Genomic DNA, 27,558 nt, shown 5'->3' on the forward strand with positions numbered 1-27,558 from the left:
AGGACCACATCTAGCACGGCTGAATTGGGAGCATTCACGCCTCTAAATCATCTTGTGCCGATGTTGATGTTTATTGCAACAAAGCAGAGTTCTTCAAAAAAACAGTGGTGAAACAGCTCATTTGGATGCCTCCAACGTACAACTAATTGAAATGTAACTAATTGCCACTCTTCTCGATAAAAATCTTAATTGATTGACAGGCAATTTCTATATCGAAGCAGGTTTTCTCCTTCAAAACAAATTGCTTGAGTTTCGGGACAATGGCAGCTCATGCAAATTTATCCTTTTTGCTGGACCAAGTTTTGTTGAAGAATATGTTCAAACCGAGTACACGGTGCACGACTTTATGAAGAAAAGTGACCTTGGTCAGGTTCTCAGCACCTTACCATGTGGAAAACAAAGCTTGCAATGCCTTGTTAATGAACAAGGCACAGTCCAATTGTAATAATAACAACAGTAATACTTGCCCTTGATGTGGCACCTTATCATGGCATCCCGATATCTCAAAGTGCTTCACAGGACATACTGTAGAGTGGAGTGACTGTGTGTTTTTGTAGTGAATGGCTGGATTATGAGCATTGTGGCCAAACCTTAGTACAGTCCTCGAAGGGTTAAAAATGGTTGTACATTTTGTGCGAAGCAAGCCCACGACTTGCAACATGACAGCTGGATAATTATGGTTTGCGCACACATGGATCACATAGGGCTCAGTACATCTAATTACAAGACGACCAAACCTATGCCCTATTTTTAACCACACAGTTAGCAGCTATTTGACACTATTTGCTCACCTCGGGGGATGCTTTCAGGAAAAATCTAATCGATGCATCGGCCACAATGTGAAATTGGGTTTTACTGAAGACGGCTTTAGAAGAACTTTCACAAACTTTAAAAGAAATTCTTAGGCAATTGCTATTGACGGACTGAGCCTTTTAACGTCATTAAGAAACTGCTTGCATTTGACACCGCTCACACAAAACCTTACAACGTGCTTTGGAGTGGTGCACAGACCTGGGGCTTGAACCCGTAACCTTCTGATTCAGAGTCCTACCAACCGAGCAGACTGGCCCACCATCAACAGCTTGCACTTACATAACTGACTTCCACATCGTATGAAAGTCTTGAAGTGCGTCGTGAACAGGAAGGAAAGGGGGAAGTTTGAATGAGTTGATTAAAGGCACAGCAAAGACATTTTTTTTTAGAAAGGAGGGGATTAATGGCAGGGAGTGACGGTCATTGATCAGTTTTATTGGGGAGACAAAAGACTTTGACACTCAGAAAATTTGTCAGGTTCCGTCATTTCACATGAGGTGAATGCTCAGTTGGCATAAAGACTATTTCTTTGTGCCCCTCTCGCCTGAATGTGATCTCACCATTAGCAGCAGGTGTACAGGATCTAAGGCGAGTTCCATCCATCCACGACATGAGACATTTTAGTCCACTTAAGTACATCACACACACACAGTTTCAATACTGAAACCTCTCCTGAATATGTTCTGCTGAGTTTCTTTTGATGCCAGGAGTGTAAAGAGTGGAAAGACAAACGAACAAACTTCAAAGAGGCCGTGATTAGGGAAGGTGAGGTTTCGCTGGTTTCAAAAAAAATGCTGACGCAAAAATTGTCTTTCGTCGATGCATGAAGCGATACATTCCTAAAATGACTACAAAGTCTTGGCTTTTGACAAACCGTGAATGACGTTTCCTACCAGTGAACCATTAAACAGTAGCCAGAGAGCTTCTTTGACAATAATGGGTTTTGGAGATGTTCGAGTGAAACTAGTTTCAGAACACAAACATGTTTGATGATTAAGGGCTGCGTTCCTGTATGTGAATAAGTACATTGTTTGCCCAAGGTTCTCCCTACCTGAACTCTGGTAATGTTTCCCATTGAAAACACAGGCTCTGGAGTTAGCAAAAAAAATTTTTCTTTCTGCCAATCTTGAATCCACGTATCCTACACTAGTAAAGTTTACACCCTGTGCAGTAACGTGTTGACAATATGGAGCAATTACTGAAGTAATTCTAAGAGTCAAATATCTGATACTGCGATGTTTAAAGATTCAAAAACAAATGGATCATCAAATCTTAAAGCACTTTTGCTATGGGTGGGAAGTTATGGTTTTGCACAGTGGGTTTTACAACAACAACTTGCACTTATATAGCGCCCTCCACACAGGGCAGTGCCTCAGAGCGCTTAACAGTGGCAGAGCCTGACTCCGAGCATGTCAAGCGGGTGGGGTAGGAGAACATGTCAAGGGGGTGGGGTAGGAGAACATGATCACAACTATAAGGAAAGCTAAGAAATAGAATAACTTAAAGGAAGCTTTGATCAGCAGTTTGGGAAGGAATCAATTCAGCAACCCACTCCATGGGAAACTAACCTGGTTATATAACCTGGTTTATCTTCCCAGCCGACTGAGCAACCTTGCCAGCTGTGATGTGAATTGTGTCGAATCATGAAAGCCTTGTTGTACAACTGTTGGTTCAGCAAATCCATAGAACAGAAATGCCAATCGGGAAGTGATTGTAATCCGACACTTTCATTAAAACTTTCATTAAAGTCAAATTTAGACCATTGTGTTACATTCATTGAATGATGATTCTGGGACTCCATCCCCCAGTGCCTTCGCCGCCTCCTCCCTTTCCTCCTTCAAGGCCGGTCTCAAGACCTTCCTCTTCGACCGTGCCTTCAGCTCCCCTCTCGACTCTCTACCCCCTCCTCGCTCCCTCCCTTCCCTCCCCTCACCCTGACCATTTCCCCCACTGCTCGGGTCCTGGCCCAACTGTCCAGCGCCTTGGGACGTCCTCCCGACGTGAAAGGCGCTCTATAAATGGAATCTTGTTGTTGTTGATGTGTGAAGCACTTTCAGACACCCTCCCAACGTGAAAGGCGGGATATAAATATGAATTGTATTGTATTTTGTAATGCAAATGATCATTCAAAACAGTTTGAAGACGAGAGGAACATTTAACACTGCTCCATTAATATTTTGCAATGCCCAGTCAACAAACTACTAGCTTAATCTCTCAAGAAAAGGCTCCCATGAAGAAATCCAACCCAACTCAACCTAAACCAACCCAATCCAATCAAGTGCTGGATTTCTTATGACCGTTTCTTAAGAAGAAATAATCCCCATGGATCCCATCCACTTTACTCTTCTAGATGTAGAAATTCCATCTGGGTCTAGGCTAACTCTATTTTCTTAGCATTTCAGAGTGTCCACAGTTTGGCAAATTCTTAAATACAGTCTTAATATTGAATTCCGCTAAGAATTTTAAGAGCTACAGAAATCAGATTTTATAGTTAAAACAGGTCACCGTGCGCACGCACTGAAATCTTAAGATAAAGTAAAGCTGGACCAGGCAGAATTTCTTCCCCCTGGTATCCAAGAGGATATTTCTTTATTCCCAACTGCAAACACTTTGAGAGGAAAGAAAATATAATAAAAATATCAAATAATTGCAATACTAAACCCATTTCTCATGGGTGAACTGGCAGTTATTAGTCTTCAGCATCATCAAATGTGTATTACTATGCCATCCTGATTGATTACAAACACAAAGAACAGTGGCCCTTGGGATAATATTTAATTAAAACATTGGACTATGTTTAATAATAATGGACTACAGTAATAAAACATTTAACCCACACAATTCACTGTCCCGTAAAAAGCAAAGATTCTTAATCTCTAGTATTACAACATCAACTAAGCTATAAACTATAATATTTTTGTTTTAATTGATAAATAGCTTGCATTTTTACATTTCCTGTATGCGCCGAATGCCTTCCAGTTTATGTGAGATTCCCATTAACACTGTTCCAATGTGACAAGCAGAACTAACAGCATCTTTGAAACAATATGGGGGTAAAGAGGAATCAGTATCACAGACAGGTAACAAGCTAACAAAATGTTGAAGCTTACTAAGCCAATCCATAACCTTGGGATGTTGGTTGACCCTCAACTATCCTTTCTGCCCCACATCTGTGCCATGACCCGCTCTGCCTTCCCCCCACCTCCGCAACATCACCCTGCTCCGACACTATCTCACACCGCGGGCCTCCGAAACCCTCATTCACGCATTCAACAACAACAACTTGGATTTATATAGCGCCTTCCACACCGGACGGCATCTCAGAGCGTCTCGATTCATAACATCGAGGCTCAACTATGCAAACTCATTGCTTGTCGGCCTCCCCAACTCCTCCCTCCACAGACAGCAAATCATTCAGAACTCTATACCTCGTCTCCTCTCCTGAACTAGGCTCCGTGACCCTATCACCCCCATCCTCGCCCGACTCCACTGGCTTCCCATCACACAGAGGATACAGTTCAAGATCCTGGTTCTCACCTTCAAAGCCCTCCATGGTCTTGTTCCCCCCTACCTCTGGACCTCCTAACCCCCTACCATCCTGCTCGCTCCCTCTACTCAGCGAGCTCTGGCCTGATTCACATCCCCCGCCTCGCTTGCCCCACTATCGGCGGGCAGGCTTTCTGACGCTCTGGCCCCATGCTCTGAAACTCCATCCCACAGTCCCTCCGCTTCGCCCCCTCCCTCGCCACCTTCAAGATCCATCTCAAGACCTTCCTCTTCGACCGTGCTTTCCATCTCCCTGATTCCCCGCCCTGCCCTCCACCCTCTCCCACCCCGACCTCCAGCTCGCGTCCATAACTCTGTCTGTCCAGCGCTTTGGGACGTCCTCCCGACATGAAAGGCGCTATATAAATGTAATTTGGTTGTTGTTGTTGTTGCATGGTTATTCAGTTCACACAAATCTGGAACGAACAACAAGCCAATATGAAAAGCCAACCAGGCATTTTACATTTAATAATAATAATGAAAAATAATCCTTGCATTTGATATCGCACTTCATCATGTTGAAAGGTCTCAAAGAGCTTAACAGTAACAGCAACAACAGCTTTCATTTATAGAGCACCCTCTCAGGCACGGTTGCGCCCCAGAGTGCTTAATTACTGTGAATTCAACCATGCCTTTTCTCTTCAACCGTGCCTTCACCTCCCCTCTCGACTCTCTATCCCCTCCTCGCTCCCTCCCTTCCCTCCCCTCACCCTGACCAGTTCCCCCCAATGCTCGGGTCCCGACCCAACCGTCCAGCGCCTTGGGACGTCCTCCCGATGTGAAAAGCGCTCTATAAATGCAATCTTGTTGTTGTTGTTGTTGTTGAAGTGTATTGTCTAACCGCAGATGTTCAAAAGTTAAGTCAAATTCTATTTAGATTCTACGCTTTGAAATGAAAGGTGTTTGATGTGCAGAGGGCTGGAATATCCTTGTGCTGCCAGAACTCTGCTCATTCTCAGAATTCAGAAATGTCCTGTGTCCTTGGTTTGCTATATTCACTGCCTTGCCTCCCGTGACTGAATCATCTGTGACTGATGGCACAGCGTGGAACGACTGCAACATTTTTAAATACACGAGTTTGATTCAATACTCGGTAGTCCAGAGAGGTGGATCAGTTCAGTGAGTATTCGGTCCCTTGTGGCTGGTTGGATCTTCAAGCAAATTCCGATTGAGTAGAACTGTGAAAGAAAAGTGAATGTGTTAGTGCTCAATGGAGTGAATATGTGGCCAATTCTAGATGGTTTATTGTGGTGATTTGTCTGTATTTCCCCGTCCACTAGAGATGAGTGTACAATCCAATCCTTATTATTCCTGTGGCTGTTTAGTGTCAAGACTGATCTGGGGTCATTTGAAGTAATTGCAGTCTTCGTTTTGGACTTGGTGAAGACAAAGAGACGATCTGTTCCAAAGGTAAAATGTAGCTGTCGTATTCACTCCAGTTAGACGAATCACCAAATACAATGAATCTGATCGCTTTGGTGTTTTTAGAGGGAAAAAAAAACCACACGATTCCCCTGCTCGGTTCCTACATTCCTGATCTGGGTTCCTGTACATTTGAATTCATTTCAAAACTGATATTGATCTTACCTTCAATTGGGAGGCATCGTCATGGAAACGGTTTCGGAGCATTGCAACCTTCCATCGTGCAAAGCAGCAATAGGACCGTATAGTCGTTTGAATGCTACTCGACCAACGATCTGATAGGGGTTAAGGAGCCTTTTGTCTCTTTAAAATAAAATGCTTGTCGACACCGTGCGCTGTGAGTGCGCTGAGACTTCACGCAGGGACTTTGTTTGTGGAACGTGCAGCTCATGTATTTGCTCCACTGACCTTGGCTCCCCACTCAGGACTCCTGTGCATATATATATCTATATATCATATCATCCTATCATGTATCATATCATGTCACAGGGTGAAGACCTGAGGAGTGCACACAAAGTGGAGGTTTCTGAAATCGATCTCCGCGAGCAGAATCTTCATTCGACACTGAGGAACCAGAGGCATCTTATTTCTTATGCAAACTGCAGTGAGCAACACTACACTGACATATATATATAATATATATAACACGATATATAGTGAGTTTGTCATAAAAAGTCATTAAAACGACTGTTTAGCACAATTGGCTGCCGCGTTTCACGCACGAAATGCACAGCCACTTCACTTTACGGTATATTCTGTGAAACTCTTTGAGACATGATAAGGCGCCGTGTCTAATACAAGGATTTTTTTAAAAAAAACGCCTTTCACTAAGGGAGAACATCTCGAAGCACTTTACATAGATGTAGTGAGCGTACCAGCTAGGAGGGAGAATGGCGGGGCAGGGGGAAGGGGATTGGAGAGTGAAGAGTCGATAGCAGTAGAGAGGATGTTTTATTCCTACGGGATGGGGGCGCGAGAGGAAGGTGGGAGCCTCGGGGGCTGTTCTGGGACAGCAGTCGCAGATGTCACAGTGAAGGCAGTAGAGGATGTCCAGAGAGGCCACAGTGCTGAGCCCAAATGCCTGGTGAATTTAGAGCTAAGTGCAGGCAACACTGTTGTACTTTGATGATAATGTAAACAACCAACAGCTCAGGCAGTTTATAAGCATTGGCAGATTTCCCCAGGTCATAGCCTATAACTTCATAGCATCTGTTACATAATATAATGAACCATAATAACGAAATTATGAATTGTAACACGTCGCTGGGTGCTGACATGACTGGATCAAAAATGCACAGAAATCCCGTGAGTGACTGTGGATAGTTACAAGAGCCCACTTTTGTATTGCAATCTTGAATTTATGATATTATTTATATAAAAATACACAGTCAATCCACTTGACAGTATATTCCGTGAAGCGCTTTGAAGACATGATAAGGCACCATATTAAATGCAAAGATTATTATTATTATTATATTTGTAATTCAACCTGCAGTCTAGAAGTGAAAGCATTTGAGACTTTCACTAACATTTACCTTTCCCTATAATCACTCCACTTTAACTTAAGTTAATAACTTTTGTGATTGTCCACCACCAGAAATATCAGCCCTTAGATATAGACTATAGACATTTTTTCTGTTGTTGCCGATTTGATTCCAAAGCATAGACAAGGAGGCACCATCCACACGGAGCAATGGTCTTTTGTCAGACAGGAGCTTTCTGATTTGTACTTCTTGGCAGGATGATGGGCAGAAGCAGCATCCAGTTGGACCGGAGCCCACAACATCGATCTTGCCAGCAAGTCCTAAGAGGAGCTTTCTGTGTTTTTCAGGCACAGGGTTGACTTTCCACCTCCTTTGAAGCCTTAAAGCTTCAAGCCTTGACCTTGAATTCTAACTCCTAGGATTTACACAAGTAATAAATAAATTAATACAATGAACTATTTTCAGCCGTCAGTCAGCGATCATGGCAGAAGGGCTTCTGAAGGAGTTGGGAATGACTTTGTTTTTGTTACATGAGAACTGGGTGATGTCAGTGTTGGGTTGGAAATTGGCAATCAGACCTCTTTACTGCTCCATTTGGAAACCTCACGCTGTTGCAATGGCTCATCATCCTAATGATAAAGCAGATGATAAAGGCATGAAAACTGATTCTGTATCATAATATTGCCTGAGGTTTAAAGCGAGCTAAACATTCTGGAAGAAAACATCATCCGCATTACATTACTCCTAAATAGAGTTAGAGGAGAGTTAATGTAGTGTAGGAACTGTAACTGCCTGGCTTTACTCTTGTTGCTCAAACGCATTCACCTGTTAATCAACAAAGACAATATATTCCCTCGAGCTACTTAATTTGGGGTGGGCAAATGCGTTTAGACAGGAATGTCTGATTTACTTCGGATTTGTATCAAGCTATTAGAGCATGACAAATAGTTATTCTTTTGATCATGGCATACTGACAGAGGCAAAGAATTGCTTCACACGTAACATTGTGGGTTTTGATTCTTCTCTAATACAATTCGTCAACCCTCGCTGGCGAAGACAGTCACTTTTAAAGGGCGATACTGTCAGTCACAGTCTTATTATCTTCCTCATGGTTCACCTGATGTCCAAATTAATGCCAAGGTGCTCACTATACAAACAACACAAATCAAATATCATTGCCATTGAAATCGTTGCTTCCGCACAATATATTCTGAGGTATTTCTTTTTCTGAGGAGGGAGAAGGGAGGGAGGAACGGGAAGGAAAGAGGGGAGGGGAGGTGATGGGAGAGAGGGAATGGGCAGAGTAGTTAAGGCAGGAGTGGGGGAAGAGGGGAGGAGAGAGAGGAGAAGATATTTTCAAAAGAAAATGGAATTTCTAATTGACTGCTTCAGGGGAAAAAAACATCTGTCCCTGCGTAAAACTGGCAGTCTTACTTTGTGACTAAATAATAATAATAATAATCCTTGCATTTGATATAGCGCCTTATCATGTTTTCGAGTCAAGTTTGCTCCCTGGATTAGGTCTGTACATACCCCCACCCCACCACCCCCCCCCCTCCCCACTTCATCTGACTCTGGCCGGTCAACGAAGCTGTCGCCAACATTTTCACAAAAGTGTCTCTTTCGTGTCACTCCGTCATCACACCCTCACAGATCTTCTGAAATCTTTGCCCTAATCGTTCCCTCCGTGTCTGGCAGCGCTCGGCTGAATACGAAATGAATTACAACAACAATGAATTACATTTGTATAGCACCTTTCGCGTCAGCAGGACACTCCACAGATGTGACATTGAATTCTACCGTCCCTAACCGCAGCAGGTTGCTACGGCAAGTCTCCCTACCTATACCACTGCACGCCCAGGTTCAAACCCGCACCGCGTTTACCAAGTAGCAAATTTAATTACAAAACACACGAAACAAATGTATGTTTTATTTTAACGTAATCTCCTCCAATTACCCCTTTCATTCCCGTGTCTTACATCGAAATGGATTGGTTTACAACATGAAAATCGTATAAAAGGAGCTCAAAACAAATCAAACACACGGTGCTCATTATTCTAAAAGCTCCGGTTGTTTTTTTTATGTAACGAGCAAACAGTGGTTCACTGTATAAAATATAAGAAGCAGCTATTCAAATGCAGCGCAAACAGAATGAAAGTCTTTGTCTGTTAATTAGATATGTATACAACAGCGGTGCTGTACTCTGTAGAGGGTTAAACACAATGCAGGCAATTGCCATTGGAGGCAGTCAATAAAATAGGTAAACCTTTAACTTCAAACTCAATCTTACCCATGTTCATAAAATTACTGGTTTGATCCAATGTGCGTTGCCATGGCAGCCACACTTCGACAGCCATTAGGAAAGAGACACAGAAATGGTTCTCGCACTGTACATATACACAGCTTCTGCAAATCTGCAGCTCGTGCCTTTCATCCCGCAATTGGTGGCTCCTTTTTATCCCCTTGGGTTGTGCCATTTTGGATGAGTGCTTCCAAATCCCCAGCGTGGCAGCCCGGTAAACTTCAGGCAAACAGCGCTCTTTATCTTACCTCGGTCTGAGATTATATCTGTTGCCACCGCTTGTTACAATCAGTCCTCTGAATGCCATTGAAACAAGCTGTCGGGAAGCCACATAAAACAGAGTAACTTTTCCAAGCACAACACCTTGATTTCAAAACTGAGGCTAGAACTTCATGACTATTCAGTGCTTGTACTGAAAATGCACGTTGTATCTCACAATATCTCTCTGCTGGACGCTAGCAATATGAAAGATATTTGATTAAAACATTAAGCTTACGATAGCAAAAATATTAAAGTCATCCAATGATGTCTTTAATATTAAAGACATCCAATGATGTTATACCAAGTTCCTATCTCTGCCTGTTCAGGTGGATATTAAAGATCCCTTGGCACTGTTCGAAAAGAGAAAGGAATTTCACCCGGTGTCCTGGCCACCAATCTCCCAAATAAAATTGGTCACTCACTTTATGGATGTTTGTGGGACATTGCTGTGCGCAAAACTGGCTACAAATAGACCGTCACTACATCCTGTGAAGAGCTTTTGAGAGGTTTCAACAACGTGATAAAGCGCTGTATCAAATGCAATTCTTATTAATTACCATTATAGGAAATATTGGAGGGAAATTAGGAGAATTTCAAGTGTTTAGTCATCACATGGAACAGATTATCAAACATTACTAATTCCATTCCATTCATTCAGTCTGACGATTACAATGTTATCTGTGTGCGATATTTCTGATTCGGTTTGTTAAACCCTGACAGCTGCAGGAAGCACTTGTTTCCCTTTAGGTCGAAACGATTTGAAAGGACGTACAAAACGCTCCAAGAATTTTCCGAAGAATAATTTGCATGCAGGTGGCCACTATTTATTTTAAACCCTTTTTTTAGCTTTGAAGATGGAATAATATCATCTATTCACTGTAACATCCACTGCCCTTAAACTTTAAGCCGTGCACTACATTAATCGAATCCTGTTCTCTTGAACATTACACAGCAATTAACACAGTCACTCCAACGCTACACGGTCATTAACACAATCAGTTCAACCACAAACTGTCATTAATAAACAAAGGTGCTCGCTGGACCTTAAATGAAGGGCACTTTATCTAAAGTAGCCTTATTATGGGTGTGAGTTTGTTGAATTAACCTGAATAATTGCTGCGAAAGACGCTTCAACTAACATTTTACTCCAAGTTTTCGTTCAACGGGAAAATTAAGTAACAACATAGCCAACAAAGCATTAAGTTTCCGGAAGAATACACTTCTAGATCAATGTGAGAAAAAATACTCACTCTTTCTGAAAAGATGCATTTTCGGTCATTTTACCCGCGAGCCCCATCTATAACCTTACGAAGGCACATGTAAAAGCCTAAAACGAGAATTGATCTGAAACACAAATCTAATCTAAAATAATTATAAAGTGCTGGCTCTCTGATCTATATATTGGCTGGTGCCGGTGAAAGGGGCTAATGCCATGGCCAAACATAGTTGACTGATTGCAATTTAGTATGGCAAGAGAAATTGATGGTCAATTATGTTTGGCTAATGCTAGTGATACATCTCTCTTGTCAGCAACTAACTCTTGAATACAGCCGACAATAAATTCTTTTCAAGTGGAGCAGCGTGAGCAGCTCGCTGTGCCCTCTGTCCTGCTCCTTTTCAATGTGTTCTTCAGGATCTGGCCTATGTCCTGTGGAGACAGCGTGGCTGTGGTGACCAGCAGACATCTCAGGAGCAAAAACGAATCAGGGACACAGTCGTCCATTCATCCCCCTCATACCCCTGGACAGCCTCAGATTGTGATATTCGAGGACTCTGCAGACAGACACCGTATTGCAGTTTAGTTATCCAGGGGATCAATTCCTCTCTCATCCTCTGTTTATTTTTGGCATTTGTAACGTGTTTTTTTTTACTTCCCTCGGCTTTTCAATGAATATCGACTTTCAGCGCCTTGCCTTCACCTATAAACCTCTTCGTGCTGTAGCACCTCCCTATCTCTGTGACCATCTCCCACTGCACTCCTACTCTCCCACCCCCTCCAACCCGTCCACTCAGCAAATGCGGGCTGGTCCACACCCCCTGCTCAGTCTGTGCCACCATCAGTGGCCAATCCTTCAGCAACCTGCCCTTGATCTCTGACCTCCCTCCCTCCCTCTACTCCTCTCTCTCAACACCTCTCTATAATAATTATAATAGTTGCGTATGATATAGCACCCAGGTCCTCTTGCTTGCGAGGCGAGCATGCTAACCACTATGCTACTGGACTCTACCCGTCCTTAAAATCCCACCTCTTCGACCATGTCTATTGTCATGATGCCCCTCGCTCACCCCATCATAGTGAAGTGCTCCGCGACATTCAAGGTGGAGGGGGCTATATATATAAATTTATAAATGCAAGTTATTGTTGCCTCTATGACTCCTGTTTAGCTACGACATTGTCTAGGATTTTCACTGATGCTTTCTCCAGCGATCTTGGATGATTGCCAAGAGAACCATTATAGCTGAGTCCTGATAATAAATGCATTGCTAATTTGCCCAGAATCTTGATGTTTGGAATCAGGTTTGTGTTTATCCAGTTTCCACCCTGGAGCAAACACTTTGTAATGTTCGGTGCGGTGCTAAAACAATCGTTCTTTCTTTGTCACGAAACAACTGTCAAGTCACAAAACATTCCTATAAATACGTGCGCCTGATTTGGGATAGAATAATAAGAATAAGCCTTACATTTGATATGGTGCCTTATCACATCGAGAGGATGTCTTAAACCGCTATATAAAGCGCTATATCAAAAAAAAAAAATGCAAGGATTAAACCACTTCAGACTTTGTTTCGGTCACAAAATATACTGTCAATTCATTTTACAGTATATTCTGTGAAGCACTTTGAGACGTCGCAAAGACGTGATAAGGCGCTACATTAAATGCAAGGATTATTATTTTACAATGCAATGCAGTCACTGTATATTTGGCAGCCAATTTTGCGTACTGCAATGCCCCCCGAACAGGGAATAAATAATCTTATCTGGTGGATTGTTGGCCAGGATACAAAGCAAACAAAAGTTAAACATGAATATTCATAACAGTGAATTTGGAGAGTTTACTTCTTTGCATATTTCTTACAACGCTGGCAGCGTTTAGCTCATTTATCATTCCACTCTTTATTACTCAGGGCCTTAACTAGCATACAATGTCCAAGAACGTTACACTAGAGCTGCAGGATCACACCTGAGGCAATTGTTCAAACACTGTTGTATTTGACATGAAAGGGGTTTAGCCATTAAGTATAGGCAGAAACTCCATAGGCTGATACTTCAATGCTACACTCAGTCTCATAAATGATAGTAATAATAATCCTTGCAAATAAACTGTGTAAATTATATACTTTGATAAAGGGCCTAATCATGACGTCAGGACGTCTCCGAGTACTTCACGGCTGCATTTATCTGCTAAACAAATGTACTAGTAAAAGTACAGTGTTTACTAAACAATATTCTGCCCCCAATTCCAACCAACTTTATTATAGGCTATTTTGCATTCCAAGCTCCAGCTTTAGAATCTTATTTAAATTGAAAACATCTCTCGTTTACCTCAGAAACACATGCAAATGTACTTGTGGTATTGATGTGCTGATGTTACAACATTTCAATGTCGTTTTCCTCGCTGACAAGAGGCCTTTGTGAAGAGGGGATATTCCCCCTTGTAAACAAGTATTAGAGAGGTGGCTAGTTTTGCTGATTGATGCATGGCAAGACCCCCGGAAGAAAACAGCAAGAAGAGTAGGTCATTCGGTAATAATAATAATTATAATAATCCTTAAAACAGTCGTGGATTGAGAACCAATTTTTTTTTCTTTTTTTTGGTGGAGGGATTATTACTCCCAGAAAGCAATCTGCCAGTCGACTACTTACTGCTCGGTAAATAGAGGAGTAAGGAAACTTGCCTACGGTTTCGCCCTACCCGGGAATAGAACCTGGGTCCTCTTGCTTCAGAGGCGAGCTCGCTAACTACTACGCTACAGCACTCCACGGTACATCACGCTTTTTACTCCACTTTATTAAACAAATCCATATCTTTTAATTCCATATTCTCATCTTTTCTCTGTAAGCTTTAATATCCTTACTTCCCAAATGTATCCCTTTTAAACACTGAATCGAATGAATGCTGCGTAACCACACGTGCAAAAAAAGGTCTTTACGACAATCAATCAATAGCTGGTTTTGATGTCTGTTTTACCAGCTGGAATTGGTAAGCACAAGATAAATGACAACAAATCAAGAGCAATGGTTTCCTGTTATCGACATAGAATGGTGACCTGCTTTATTTATCTTTCTGTTTGAAAAGTCTCGGAGGGGACCTTGTAAAGGCAAGTAATAAGATTTTAAATGGGATTGAGAAAAGTAAACTCAGAAAGTAAACTTTAGGATGCAGCGTGACAGCAGAACAAAGACACACAGGTATAGGATTAAAAAAGGATAATTTCAGGACTGCCACTCGGAAGAATTTAGTTACCTCTGAGGGTAAATAACAACTGGAACAGGTCACCAGGACACGACTGAAGTCAGGACACTGGACTCATTTGATGCCAAAGGGAATTCTTCATCCAATTCCAAACCACTTTTGTGATCTCTAAGCTCATAAAATCCTATCATGAGCTAAAGTGCACTTGCGCTGGAAATTCCTGTAGCCTGCCAATTAAACATCTGTAGGCTAAGGAAATACTGTATGAAAAGTGTACCCGAACAGGTTGTTAAAATATTGGGTGTTTTTTTTTAAAAAATTGTGATAATGGGAGCTATATTTATCATTCAATCTCGTGGAAGTGAACAAGTAGAATATCATCAATAGTCTCTGGTCAAAGACAGCTCTGTTTGTCTCAATGACTAAATAGGACCAGATTTGGATATTCTGTGAATAACCTGAACTGGCCTAGATTTTAGGAACATTGAGAAAAATAATTAGGACAAATAACTAATTTCTCAGTCAGTGTTCTGCAAGGCTGGACATAAGGAACATCATCCAGAAGTGTTTACTCTAGACAGGTCAGGGGGGAGGGAAATCACTGTTAAGTAAACAGAAACAACTGGTTCAATGGAAGTTTCTATATAAAGTCTCTGCATTATATGAAAACAGGGATATTATACTACTCATTAGTTCCATAAGAAGAACTATATCACTGATCTGTGACCGACTGGCAAAAGTAAGTTGTCTGCAGCATTTACCTACAAAGACAGCCAATAAACTTAACAGCAATTACTCCCAGACGTTTCAGTGCTACAGGTACACTACATCAGATGCAAAGATTATTATGATGATGATTATTTTGATAATGTCTTTACTGTGATTATTAACACGTGCCACTGAATTTTAAGCGGCAATTCAGAAGTTTGAGCCACAGGAATTACAGTTGGCTAAAGTTTGTGACATTCATACTGTTAGTTAACGAAACTCAGTTACACTTAAACCCATGATTAATGAGAATCAGCGGCATTTGTATTCTTTGTTAATACAAGTCAGTGACACGTGGTCATTTGGTTAATGAGGATCAATGGCAGCCACCCATTTGATTAATGAGATTCAGTGGAAAGAATAATCTTGGGTAATGAAATCTTGTGGCACTCACGAAACCTGGTTAATGAGGATGAAGGGCACTTATGCTACTTTTACCCTGCATCTATCGATGCGATGCAGTACTCTTGACAGCATTGAGTAACGATGAGGGTGGGGAGCTCCAACTAGACCAGCATTGCTATGTAAGCAAAGGAAGAGGGAGCTCTGTTCGTGTCCACTCAAATGACTTCTTAATGGCCTTCAGCTCCAGTAACAATTGGGAAGAGCCAAACGGAACCATCGGCTCAAATTGAAAGACTCACTGTACCGGCCGATATTTTTTTTAAAAAAAAGAAAAGTTTCAAAACTCATAAATTTAGCATGGGCCAATGATCTCAATTTGACAGCAGAGAGTAAGGAAAACAGGACACTCGTTGAACGTGTCTCACTACCAATTAAACCCTTGGTCTTGCTTGGCAATAGTCAGCGGCACTTATCCTTGTTGTCACACAAGGTACAGATGGTGCTCGCCGGACAAGGAGTGAGAGAAACTGTGTGATTTTAGTCGGTTAAACTCCAGCAACGCTCTCGGAGCCCAAAGCCTCGCCTATCGTCAACCAGGCCCTAATACTTTCCGGAATTAGGTAAGCAGGGTGCGTCCCTACAGGGAGAGAGTTCATATTCTTTCCAGACACAGGGAAACTTCCATGCGTAGGTGGCCTAGTTGCTTTGGATACTTTTAAGCATGGCGATGGATCTCTGCATGTGTCAGACACCTGCCAAAGCCAATTCGTTCATTTTTCTTGACAGCATGTGTCACAGACAACTTGGGATTAAAGGTAACTAAAAATCAATGAAGAATTCAGAGGAGAAATTCTGTTGCAGTACATGTAAACGTTAGCCGTATTGCTTTTGCTGACACTGTTTGTTTGGTGAATGGATCATTATAATCCACCAACTGATTGTTTCTGATCTTAGCAGTTTAAAGAACTATACGGTTGATCCTCATGTATTTTATAATAGCAGTTTATCGTCAACATAAATTATTTAAGATATCATAAAATGAAGTGTGGGATGCAGGAGCAGAGTTGGAGGCACTGTTTAGGTGCCAGGATTAATTCACTAGTCAACATACATGTAATGTGCCAATTTTTATAACAATCGAACCTTGTAGTAAATGATAATTGTAAGAGTATCATTAATAATAACTTTTTTTATTAATAATACATTTCAGGACCTTGGGACATCGTCTCGACGTGAAAGACGCTGTACAAATGTAATGTGTTATTGTCGTTAATTAAACAATAATAATTATGATAATTATAAAAGTAGAGTCGTTACACATAACGAAAACTATTGGCTGAAACTGGAACGATGTGCCCGTTACTTAGAGCATGGGACTTCAAGTCAATGCATTCGGGACTGATTGTTTGTGCGTGGACATCCTCTGGAGAATGAGTTTCAATAATGTTAGCTCGTCACCTGGCAAATCAGCTATCAGAAAACCAGCAAGACACAGCCTGTTGTTTCTGGCACTTGTTCAGGTGCACTTGGCACCATGTTAGTGGAACAGCACCATTCACTGCATCCACGGAGATGTCTTTGTCAAACAATGCATCCAGCCTAACCGAGGAGGATAGGATAGGATGGGTATGTGGGAGGAGTGGCCGGGGAGAGGGGAGATAATGAAAATAATGAGAAAATAATGGTTCTTTTGTAGAACTATTATTTAACTATTTAACAGCTGCATGTCTATGCGTTGCCGATTAAAAATATGTGGAGAACTATTGGTTACTCAGTTTCACCTACAAATAAATACACAGTCACTACAGTTCACAATAATTCCTCATAGATACGTGCAAGATCATAACTGTCATGCATTGATTCAGGCATACAGTAACAGAGCTGGCAATGTGTTCACATATAACATCACACCGAAAATGGGTACACGGCATAACATTATGCCTTCTCGACAATTAAAATACCAACAAGATGCATTGCCTGGATTAAGCAACCTAACAACAGTATCATTATGGTGCTACCATAATGCTGTCTGTTCTAGTTTTAGATTTAATGCCCTTTTCTTGACTCTAATGGAAAATTAATGTACAATATTAACAAAACCTGGCTAGACAGCATGGCTATACAATTCTACATTAATGTGTTTACTTGAGCAGGGGTTTTGTCCAATTCATTCCACATGGCAGACACTATCAATTTAACTTAAACAGCACATTTGGCTTTACTTCATCAGTCAGCTCATGACTTGTGCAGATCAGCTTTTAAACAGATGCTAACTACAACTAATGGCAAGACTTGAGTCTTACGTTCTCTCATAAGCTTCAAGGGAAAATTGAACTAAAGAAACTGGTTCAGTTTCAGTGGGTAGAATTTAAGGAACCAGCCATGTACGCTATTAAAATCAGAGAATCATACACCACAGAAGGAGGCTATTCGGCCCATCATATCTGTGTCTGCTCTTTGAAAAGAGCTTTTCCAAATCAATCCCACTCCCCCGCTCTCTCCCCATAGCCCTGCAAACTTAGAGAATCATAGAATTGTATTATCTGTTCAAAAAGGATTCAGGTTGTGAATGTCAGGGAGCTTTAGTTGATGAAGATATGAACAATCTATCTACTTATCCTGGGTCAATAGAGCTAGATGTTCAATTTACAAGCCTCAAGTGAGACTATGGAATAGAAGCTGTATTTTCTCCCCACTCAGTGGCGCATATGTGAACCAGACTACCATTAAAGGAGTTGAAGTTATATAGATTAACGCAAGAAAGACTGTAAAATATCTGGTTGGAAATGGCATTTGGGAGACAAAGGATAATTGAGATGATTGAATGGTATGCAGGGCACAATGATCTGTGCCACTCAGGTCTGAATAATGTTAAATTAAATATGAAGACGGATGAATGTATTGAGAGTCACTGCAATAACGTTTTTGAATGATGGAGCACTTAGGCAGAATGTTGCCTCAGAAGATGAAATGTTTGGGAGTTAAGTCCATGAGAGTATGTGTCGTACATTGTTGTGCATTGTCTGCAGAAAACAGAGGTTTGATGGAAAGAATAAAGAGCCTTTTCTGATTTTGTGCTTTTCTATGTTCTTATTTATGTTTTGAGCTGAAGATATTCAACAAGGCTGGATGAATTTCTCTCACTTCAATTGGAAATGTTTTTCTGAGCTCCGTTCCCTTAGAAATACTTTTCGAATAGTCGTTTAAGTGTAATCAACTGTGCTTTAGATTTACTAAAAAAAAACCTACATTGTAATTATTCAATGTCAGTCTTAATTTTACGTTTGGGTTGCTTCAGAGTAAAAGATCCTTCCCAGACTGGTAGAAAAGCAATAATAAAAGGGTATGCTTAAAACATTTCTACTTAAGGTTCGATAGGGTATTATTAAGCCTGAGGCTTATTTATCCATTATTTTATACATTGCTACTTTATTTGGGTCTTACTTTTTTTCAAACCAAGCAACAATTCAAGGCTAAAAAATTATTTAAATCGACTGAGTCACGGATTTTCTTGTTTCTGGGTAAAATATTACCTCTCATTATTAAATACCTGCAATAGTCCTATTACCCACAGCGATGAATGAATGCACTTTGAAATTCAAAGCAAAGTATTTCTTCATTTTAGGCCAAGCAACTTGATGCAAGTTCCATTTTGTGAGTGAATTGTTTTGTTGAAATTGTATTAACACATTGAACTGTCATTTGGAAAAGATAAGGATTTTGGAAGTGGAAGTTAAAGCAAATGGTCAGATCCCAATTGATGGCAAATACATGCCTTCCTGGTAAGCTGTCTTGGAAATGATTAAGCAAGTTAATAAACAGTGAAGAGTCAATTGGGTGGCTGGCAATGCATTGCCATCCTCACGTATTGTATCTGCACTTTAAAAAACAAGTAATTAATTCAAATTAAAATCAAATCTAATGCAAGGAAGTCAAGCTCATGTTGTAAGACGTTACTTCAGTATCAACCGTCTCTAGTGACCAGCATGGAGCCTCTGGAGCAGACTGTTCTGGCCGTTGAAAGAACCAGAGAAGAGTACGTCAAAGAAAAGTAATTATAACCTTTTATGATTTGCAGTGTTCATTATACCTTTCAGACAGCAGGACAAGAGGATGCAGGTTCAGTGCTGTGAAGTGCAACCTCAGTACAGACGTTTCATTACACAATGGGTAAATAACAACAGCAATGTGTTACCAGGAAGGGTGGTTAAGGCCAGGACACTGCATTCATTTAAGCAACAGGTTGATACTGTACTGAAGGTGTGGGAGAGTACAGTAGACTGGCTATTTTGAAAGGATGAAATCAAATGGACCAAAGGATCTCTTTATCAGGATCTCTGATAAATAAATTATAATCCTTGCATTTGATATAGCGCCTTATCACGTCTTCGAGATGTCTCAAAGCGCTTCACGGCATATACGGTAAAGTGTAGTGTAGTGTAGTGACTTTTATTGTGGGCGAAGTAACTTATCTCTTGCGATTTTAGCCTTAAAATGGACACCGTGCCCAGTTAAAGGAAGAGGGAATGGAGATTTACCTAGATTTTAGCTTTACCTGGTCAGGGTCTGGCTTGTGAGGTCAGGGTCACACTGTGAGTCTGCGGCTGCAATTTATCAAAAGACATAAAAGTGAAACGAGAAGCAGTGGTGTGTGCAAGTGCAGCTGAATGTCATTTGAAGGCAGGAATAGAGAGAAAGACAAACAGCAGATGGCACCTGCAGTCTGCCCGCAGCTATTTTGTACGGTGTCTGTTAATGGGCAGACCACACTGCAGCTCCCATTCAGCTGTGAAGCGAAAAAAAAGTGTGTTTTAATTACAGTATATTCTCATACATTTTAAGGCATCTGCTGATGAAGGGAAAGGAATGTAAAGACTCCGATGATGTGGCAAGGCTCTAGATTAAATATAGTGACGGTGACAGATTGCAGTTTGGTTACACCTCCTGTTACTCGGAAAAGACAGAACGGGCTTGCATTTCGTTAGTCGTGTCGAAATGTTTCAAAGTGCTTGACTGGCATTTACTGTTGAGCGTAGTGACTGTTTTTGTAGGCGAACATAGAATTGCACAGAACGTTACAGCACGGAAACAGTGCAACCAGTCTGTGTCGTATTTATAATGATTATAATAATCCCGGCGTTCGACATAATAATGCCCTGCATCATGTCATTGAGACGCCTCAAAGCACTTCACAGAATATACTCGCTCCTCCTAATCTCATCTCCCATTCCCTCTCTCCCCCTCTCCCTCATGGGTGCGGCAATTTGAACCAAGGTGCCTTGAGGTATAAACGACAAATTAATTTGAACGAGACGAAAATGTACCGAGAATAAACTTAATCTTTTAAAACTGCTACTCTCTGCTCAGTTGCACTTTCTGTGGGTGAGAGATATCTGGATCAGCCAGGAGGCAGTCAGTTCCAGAAGCTGTAATTTCCCAAAGCTCAAAGCAATGGGTTTATGTTTTCCTTTGTATTCACTTATTTTTCAAACGAATATAAGCAGTAAGTGTGAAGTGAGTTGCAATGACCGTCATTAAACAACTTAAATAAACAGGTAGCAAAGCCATGGATGTGATGGGCCGATTAGCCGTCCTCTGCGCGGAAAATGTCTAAATTGTTACGTTTCATGTCACTGATCGAAGTGTCGGAGGGCTTTTTTCTTACCTGGCTGGTAATGTGACATACAAAGCACTTCACCAGCCTTGAGATGCTTGTGAAAATGAACCTAAAACCCGAAGGAAGACTCGAAAGCAACTTAACAAACCTAAGCAATGAGTTGAAAGATTGCCCTGGTATATAGAGGTAAATTAAATAAGCTCTTAAGAATTCAAGGATGTTGTCCAAAGATGAGACAACCCATTAAAGAGTCTGAGAGAAGCATTACCACACTTTTGCACTGACCCACTTTAACAATGGGAAAGCAAATCCAAGTTTCCAATTTTCCTAAGTCTGGGCAGGAAGATTGGAAACTTGGATTTGCTTTCCCACAGATTCCTTACGCACTGTATCTGTTTATCTCTGATGCCACCTCTTACATCCCCTTTAATCCCATTGGCCTTCGTTGCTCCTAGATCTGATTTAGTTTGGTTGCAATGAATTGCAATTATACTAATCTTTGCATTTTGTCACGGTTATCCTGTTTTTGCAATCAACACCAACGACAAAATTACACTTGTACAGCGCCTTTCACATCAGGAGGACGTCCCAAGGCGCTGAACACTCAGTGTTTCGGACTTGAGCTGAGGGTCGGGATTGGGGAGGGTGGAGGACAAGGGGGGAAGGAGGGTGATTGAAAGCACAGTCGAAGAGGAGGGTCTTGAGATGGGTCTTGAAGGAGGCAAAGGAGGGGGCGAGGCAGAGGGTGGAGTTCCAGAGGGCGGGGGCAGAGTGACAGAAGGCCCACTCGCCAATGGTGGGGCAGGCAAGGTGTGGGATGTGAAGCAAACCGGAGCCTGCTGAGCGGAGGGAGGGGGCAGGATGGTAGGGCTTAGTAGGTCACAGAGGTAGAGGGGAGTGAGACAATGGAGTCGGGTGAGGATGGGGGTGATAGGGTCACGGAGCCTGGTGCTGGAGAGGACACGGGATGCAGAGTTCTGGATGATCTGCAGCCTACGGAGGGAGGAGTTGGGGAGGCCGAGAAGCAAGGAGTTTGCATAGTCAAGCCTCGATGTAATGAAAGCATGTATGAGGGTTTCGGTGGCCTGCGGTGTGAGATAGTGTCGGAGCAGGGCGATGTAGCGGAGGTGGGGGAAGGCAAAGGGGGTCATGGCACAGATGTGGGGTAGAAAGGATAGTTGAGGGTCAAACAAGACGCCAAGATTCCGGACTGGCTTAGCAAGGTGGAGTGTGCATCCATGATCCATGGTTGCCACTGTCTCACACCGCAGGTACGTACTGACGTGTACAGGATCACTGTGCAACTCAGGTCGGTTGAAATTACTTCATACTAATGTAGTATTGCGCTGCTAGTTGTTATAGTTCTGAGTGGTAGTTACATTTGATCCCATCATTGTATATCTTAAATTGTTGTGGTTCCTTACATCAAAGGTAGCCTAGGGTTACTAGGGTCTTAATAAAGACCTGTCGTTTTTACCGATTGTATCCTCGAGTCTCTGTAAAATTCTAAGACAAGACAGCGCTATTAAACTTCGCAAGTCCAACAAGGAGTGAGAACAGTCACAATTTGATGTAGCACTTCATCACGTCGTTGAGATATCTCAAAGCGCTTCATTGGATTTTATTATAAAGTGCAATCACTTTGTATTTATGTGGCCAATTTGCCACAGCAACGTCCCACAAAGCAGCCTTGAACTAAATGACCATTTTACAGCCTTGCTCGTGGGTCCTTAAATATTTCCCAATTTCTTAAATCAAATTTCTTACACATAATTGTATTGTGTTGCAATTAACTTTTTCTACAATCACTTTCCTTTCAATTAAAGTTTCGCTCATGAAAGCCCAATATTTTTTCACCCTTCCTTCTCGTTACCCTCAGTAAAATTTCTATTCTAATGAGAATGTGATCACTGCATTCTCGATGATCCTTACTTCTATTGCATCCTTGTGTCGTTAATAAGATTAGATCCAGAATAGCCTCAGACCATATTAGCTCTTCAAAAAACTAAGGTTGGAATCCGGTACCTCAAGAAATATGTATGCCTCATTAATTTTTTCTTTGCTCTTTCCCCAGTCGGAGCTGGATAATTGAAATCCCCCGTGATTAATGTTCTGACCTATTTTCAGGCTTCTCTTATCTGTCTAAACACTTCTCTTCTTCTAGTCCAGGAGGCCCAAAAGAGCAAACAACACATTTACATTCTTGCATGTACACTTCTTGCCCTCGATTCCCATTGTTTTCTTGCTCTGACAGACCAGACAATTCTATCATGTCTTTTTTTTAATGGATGTAGTGTTCTCTCTTGCCTATATTACCATCCTCTCTTCGCTTTGTTTTGCTTGCCCCTTCTGGAGACTCAATGCCCTGGGTTAAAATATCAGCTGTAAATAATGATTACCATTGAGCTTACCCCCTCCAGCATTAGAAAGTTTAAGGTGTCGTTGCTGAGGATATGTATATTTGTAATTATATGTGGTGCTATTAGGTTTACTGCTCACATCATGGGGTATTTATGCAGTTGCAGCTTGCTTATGCATCTGCATCAGTTTCAAGTGCTTTAACGAAAACTCATTACAGTCAAAGAACCGCAGTTATTTTCCACCACGGTATGTTAACCCCTACTCAGAGGGTCCTGATCACAAGTCACTTTTGAAAGCAGATCAGCAGTAGAATGGATAACCTGGGCATTGCCACGTTCATTTCAATAGATATTGGAGGCTCTCCGTTGTCTTTCAAAAGAATCCCAAATCAATAGCAGGTAAGTGAGAAACCTGGGTAAATTCTGAGCGCCCTCTAGAAGTCTGTAAAGGATTTCCAAGCCTGGGTTTCCTCTGTACCACAGGAAAGGAAGATGTCTCAAAGTCTCTCACAATCTGCCACACTGCAAACGGTGCAGAGCTGACTAAATGTAAATGCAGCGGCTAAATCACAATAGGCTTCTATTGGGAATGATTAATAGACTTTCATCTCTGCACAGTGCTAACCGCACAAGCTCTGGAGTAGAAAACTCACAGTGTTGCTGCTTATTCAAGTCACGGTATTGCCCTGATAATTCCACTGACAGGTTAACTCGGAAAAATTGATTCCACCGTAAGCGTATTAAAAACAAGTAACCTCTTTATAATCTTAACCGTTTCTTATTATTCCTTTGAAACGGCTCTGAGACTGAAAATGCTGGCAAAATTCAAACATCCCACAAGGATATTTGTGGCACACAAATCTTTCCTGACTTCTTTTTGCTGGAAAACAAAACCATTTTCTTCCGTGCCCTGTGTTTTTAAAATTGTGATTTATAGTCTAGTCTTTTCACTGGTTTCAAGCCAAAAGGAATTTATTTTTGTTTGACAGCAACAAATCTATGTTTTACAGCTGTCCTTACATCCATTTTAGAAGAGTAAGGTTTCCTCCCTCCCCCTCTAATGTAGCTTTTTGTTTGGTGCTTATCAAATTGAAAGGATATCGGTATCCCAGATATGGTAACATATGTCTATGTTCGTGGATTTGAAAAGGTTATTAATTAAGATAAAGTTCTAACCCAGTTCCCCTTGCTACACATCCATTAGTGTTATATTAGCAAAGGAGTTGGTAAGAGGCATTCGAGCAAATCAAAAGTGATTTTGATTCTCTGAAAACTGCTGAATCCACAATTTGTGACATCCCTTTTCTGTTTTTTGGCCCGGCAACCGATGTGATAATTGCACAAATGACTAGCGCCAGGCTCCTGTTATTTTTTAACTGGATTCTTCCTTTCAGTTTGTTAGTTTGTCAAACAACTAACTGAGGTTATTCTGGACTCGCTCCTCTCTTGGGTCTCCTAATCGTTCCCGATCGAGAGTGCAGGTAGCACTCAGCTCACAGACTTCTGGCGATATAATTCACAGGCCTGAAATCATCATGGGCTTAGCCTAAGCCACCTATTCGCATTATAATAATAATAATAATAATCCTTGCATTTGGTATAGTGATCCCCATTCCCCTCCCTTCTCCCCCCCCCCCAATCCCAGATCAGGTCTGAAATGCTGTATACTGCCCACGCCTTGGGACGTCCTCCTGACGTGAAAGGCGCTATACAAATGTAATCTTATTATTGTTGTTGTTAGCACATCATCAAGGCATCTCAAAGCTCTTCAAAGGATCTTACTGTGAAGCATATTGTTTTTGTATTGTAGGCGAAAGTGGCAGCCAGTTTTCACACAGCAATGTCCACAAACAGCCAAGAAGTGAAATGGCCAATTTTATCTGGGGAATTGTTGACCAGAACACTAACAATTCCCCAGATGTGTCCCTGACTTTTCATATTATTTCGATGCGTACAGTATTTAAATGTTACGCGAAGCTGAAGGGAGTCCATGCTACTCGGAGTCAACTGGTTGTGTTGTTGTGGCATTTCACGACTGTGGAAGCAAAATTATACCAATTGTAACGTGATGGGTTCCTGCATTGATACTCGGAATAGATAATCAGTGTATGTCCACACACCTCCACATTTACAGGGATGTCACAAGGACTCTGTTATTTCATTTTCTGGGTTTAGTCATACATCCAGCAGCTTAATGTTGGATCAGAAAACATATGACTCCGAAACCTTAAAGCTATCCTCAATTCATCAATTTCAACTGCATGAGCTGTGAGGGGCATTGCAATACAGAGAACAAACTGACGTGGAGCTTTCATAGAAGTATACAGCACAGAAGGAGGCCATTCGGCCCATTTTGTCTGTGTTGGCTCTTTGAAAAGAGCTTCCAAATCAATCCTACTCTCTTGCTCTCTCCCCATAGCCCTGCAAACTTGTCCTCCCCAAATAATTTTCTACTTCTCTCTTAAAAGTTGTTATCAAGTCGGCTTCCACCACCCTTTTAGGCAACGCATTCCAGATCTGAACAACTTGCTGTGTGAAAATAAATTCCTCACCTCCCCTCTGTTCCTTTTAACAACTCAAACAACTAACAACTTTGCCTGAGCTGAATCTTCATCATTGCATTGTTGACATTGCAATTATTGGCAGAGACCTCGCTCAGTCATTGAAACCGTTTTGAAACTTAAAATTATTAATTCTGCATCCAAAGTCTAAATCTGTAAAGCACTGATGTTCTTTCATCGTCAGGAAGACATGGATTATCTACGGGTGACTCTCAAAAAATGTAGACTGTATTAAGCAACAACAACAACAAATTATATTTGCATAACGCTTTTCATGTCAAGAGGACGTCCCGAGGTGCTGAGCGAGATCCCGGAATAAAATGCTGCTGAAACATTCAAACGCAGTTGCCTCCTTCATTTTTATTTAAACTGCCAAAACACCAATCGGAACCTTTAGGAATTACAAACCCAGCACTTGCAACCTTTGCCTTTGCTTCTGCGTGTAAATCGCAGCATTTCAAAACATCGCCTGTTAGCATGGAACAGAGAGATGGCAAACCTGTTGCCCTAATGAGGCAATTGGCCTTTGTGTTCAGCCATGTTCGCACGACACCCCATCATCTTACACCTTTCAAGATTTGTAAAAGGTGCGAGGTTACACCAAGTCCAAATGTCAAGCGGCAGAAAGATATTGGACTAACAAGAGAAAATAACAAGCAGCATATTGAATTAACCACCAATGGAGAGGAGGGCAAGCGGTAATAACTCGTAGTGGTCCTGTATCCTGTGGAGCAGGAGGTGAGCATCACCTGTGCCAGTCATGGTGCACTGACTCCTGGGGCAAGCCAGCAAACAGCTTTTCCTCCGAACAATCCCATGGCAACTGGCGTGACGCTTGCAACGCAAGAGATTTTAAATCACTGTGAGATCCAGCTTCACTTGCACCAATGGGCAGCATCTCAGTGAAACGGACTACCTGGTTTCCATGAACTTTCTGCCATCCTCCCACCACCGCGATTCAGTATTTATTAGTATGGCTGACATCAGCTTTATCCTCACCGTATCTGTCAGATCCTCCGCTGGCTGCATTCTCTGGTCCCGAGCCAAGATCTTCCTTTCATTATCTTCAAGAGGTGTGCCTGTGAACCTGCTGTTTCTTCAGTCTCTCCAGGTGATGCTGAGGCAATTAACTTCTTCAAAACAAAAAGAACTGGATAAGTGTCTGCTTCAGGCCAGCTGTGAGGAGTACAGGGAAAGGAGTTGCCCGAGACTTTGCATAAGTAGCAGAGGAACAAGTTTTGATGGGTCAAATAATTATTTACACGATGACAGGAAATACTGAAAATTACATGAACCCCTGTATCGTTTCTATTTCCTGAACTTTCAAAATTCCATCTAGCCTTAGCCTGTAAATCCATTCCTCTTAGAATTTAATATCGCAAAGAATTGTGGAAAATTCAGACCATTATTCTTTATTTCTGCTGTGCGCAATTGGCTGCCACTTTTCGCCCCCGAAATACACATTCAATTCACTTTAAAGTATATTCTGTATTTTAAAGTTTGAGACATCTCAAAGACATGATAAATCTCTACATCAGATTCAAGGATTATTGGTAGTACATTATTATTTTATCTGTTCACAAATAAAACCTCTCTCCTCTACACTCCACTCTTGCTGTTAATTGCGATTGCACCATTGCTAAGAGACATTTTGAGGTCTGTGT

At 41.6% G+C, this 27,558-nt stretch overlaps 1 long non-coding RNA gene across 1 annotated transcript; it reads right to left on the bottom strand.

Moving 5' to 3' along the window:
- Positions 1 to 5,492: 5,492 nt before the first annotated feature.
- Positions 5,493 to 27,505, bottom strand: LOC103178772. The gene is made up of 3 exons (XR_487900.1): positions 27,455 to 27,505; positions 26,894 to 27,027; positions 5,493 to 5,537 (listed from the first exon to the last, which is right to left on the bottom strand). It is a non-coding gene; the product is annotated as an uncharacterized LOC103178772 (long non-coding RNA).
- Positions 27,506 to 27,558: the final 53 nt, after the last annotated feature.

This window comes from Callorhinchus milii, unplaced genomic scaffold, assembly GCF_018977255.1.
Source record: "Callorhinchus milii isolate IMCB2004 unplaced genomic scaffold, IMCB_Cmil_1.0 Scaffold16, whole genome shotgun sequence".
Classification (NCBI taxonomy): Eukaryota; Metazoa; Chordata; class Chondrichthyes; order Chimaeriformes; family Callorhinchidae; genus Callorhinchus; species Callorhinchus milii.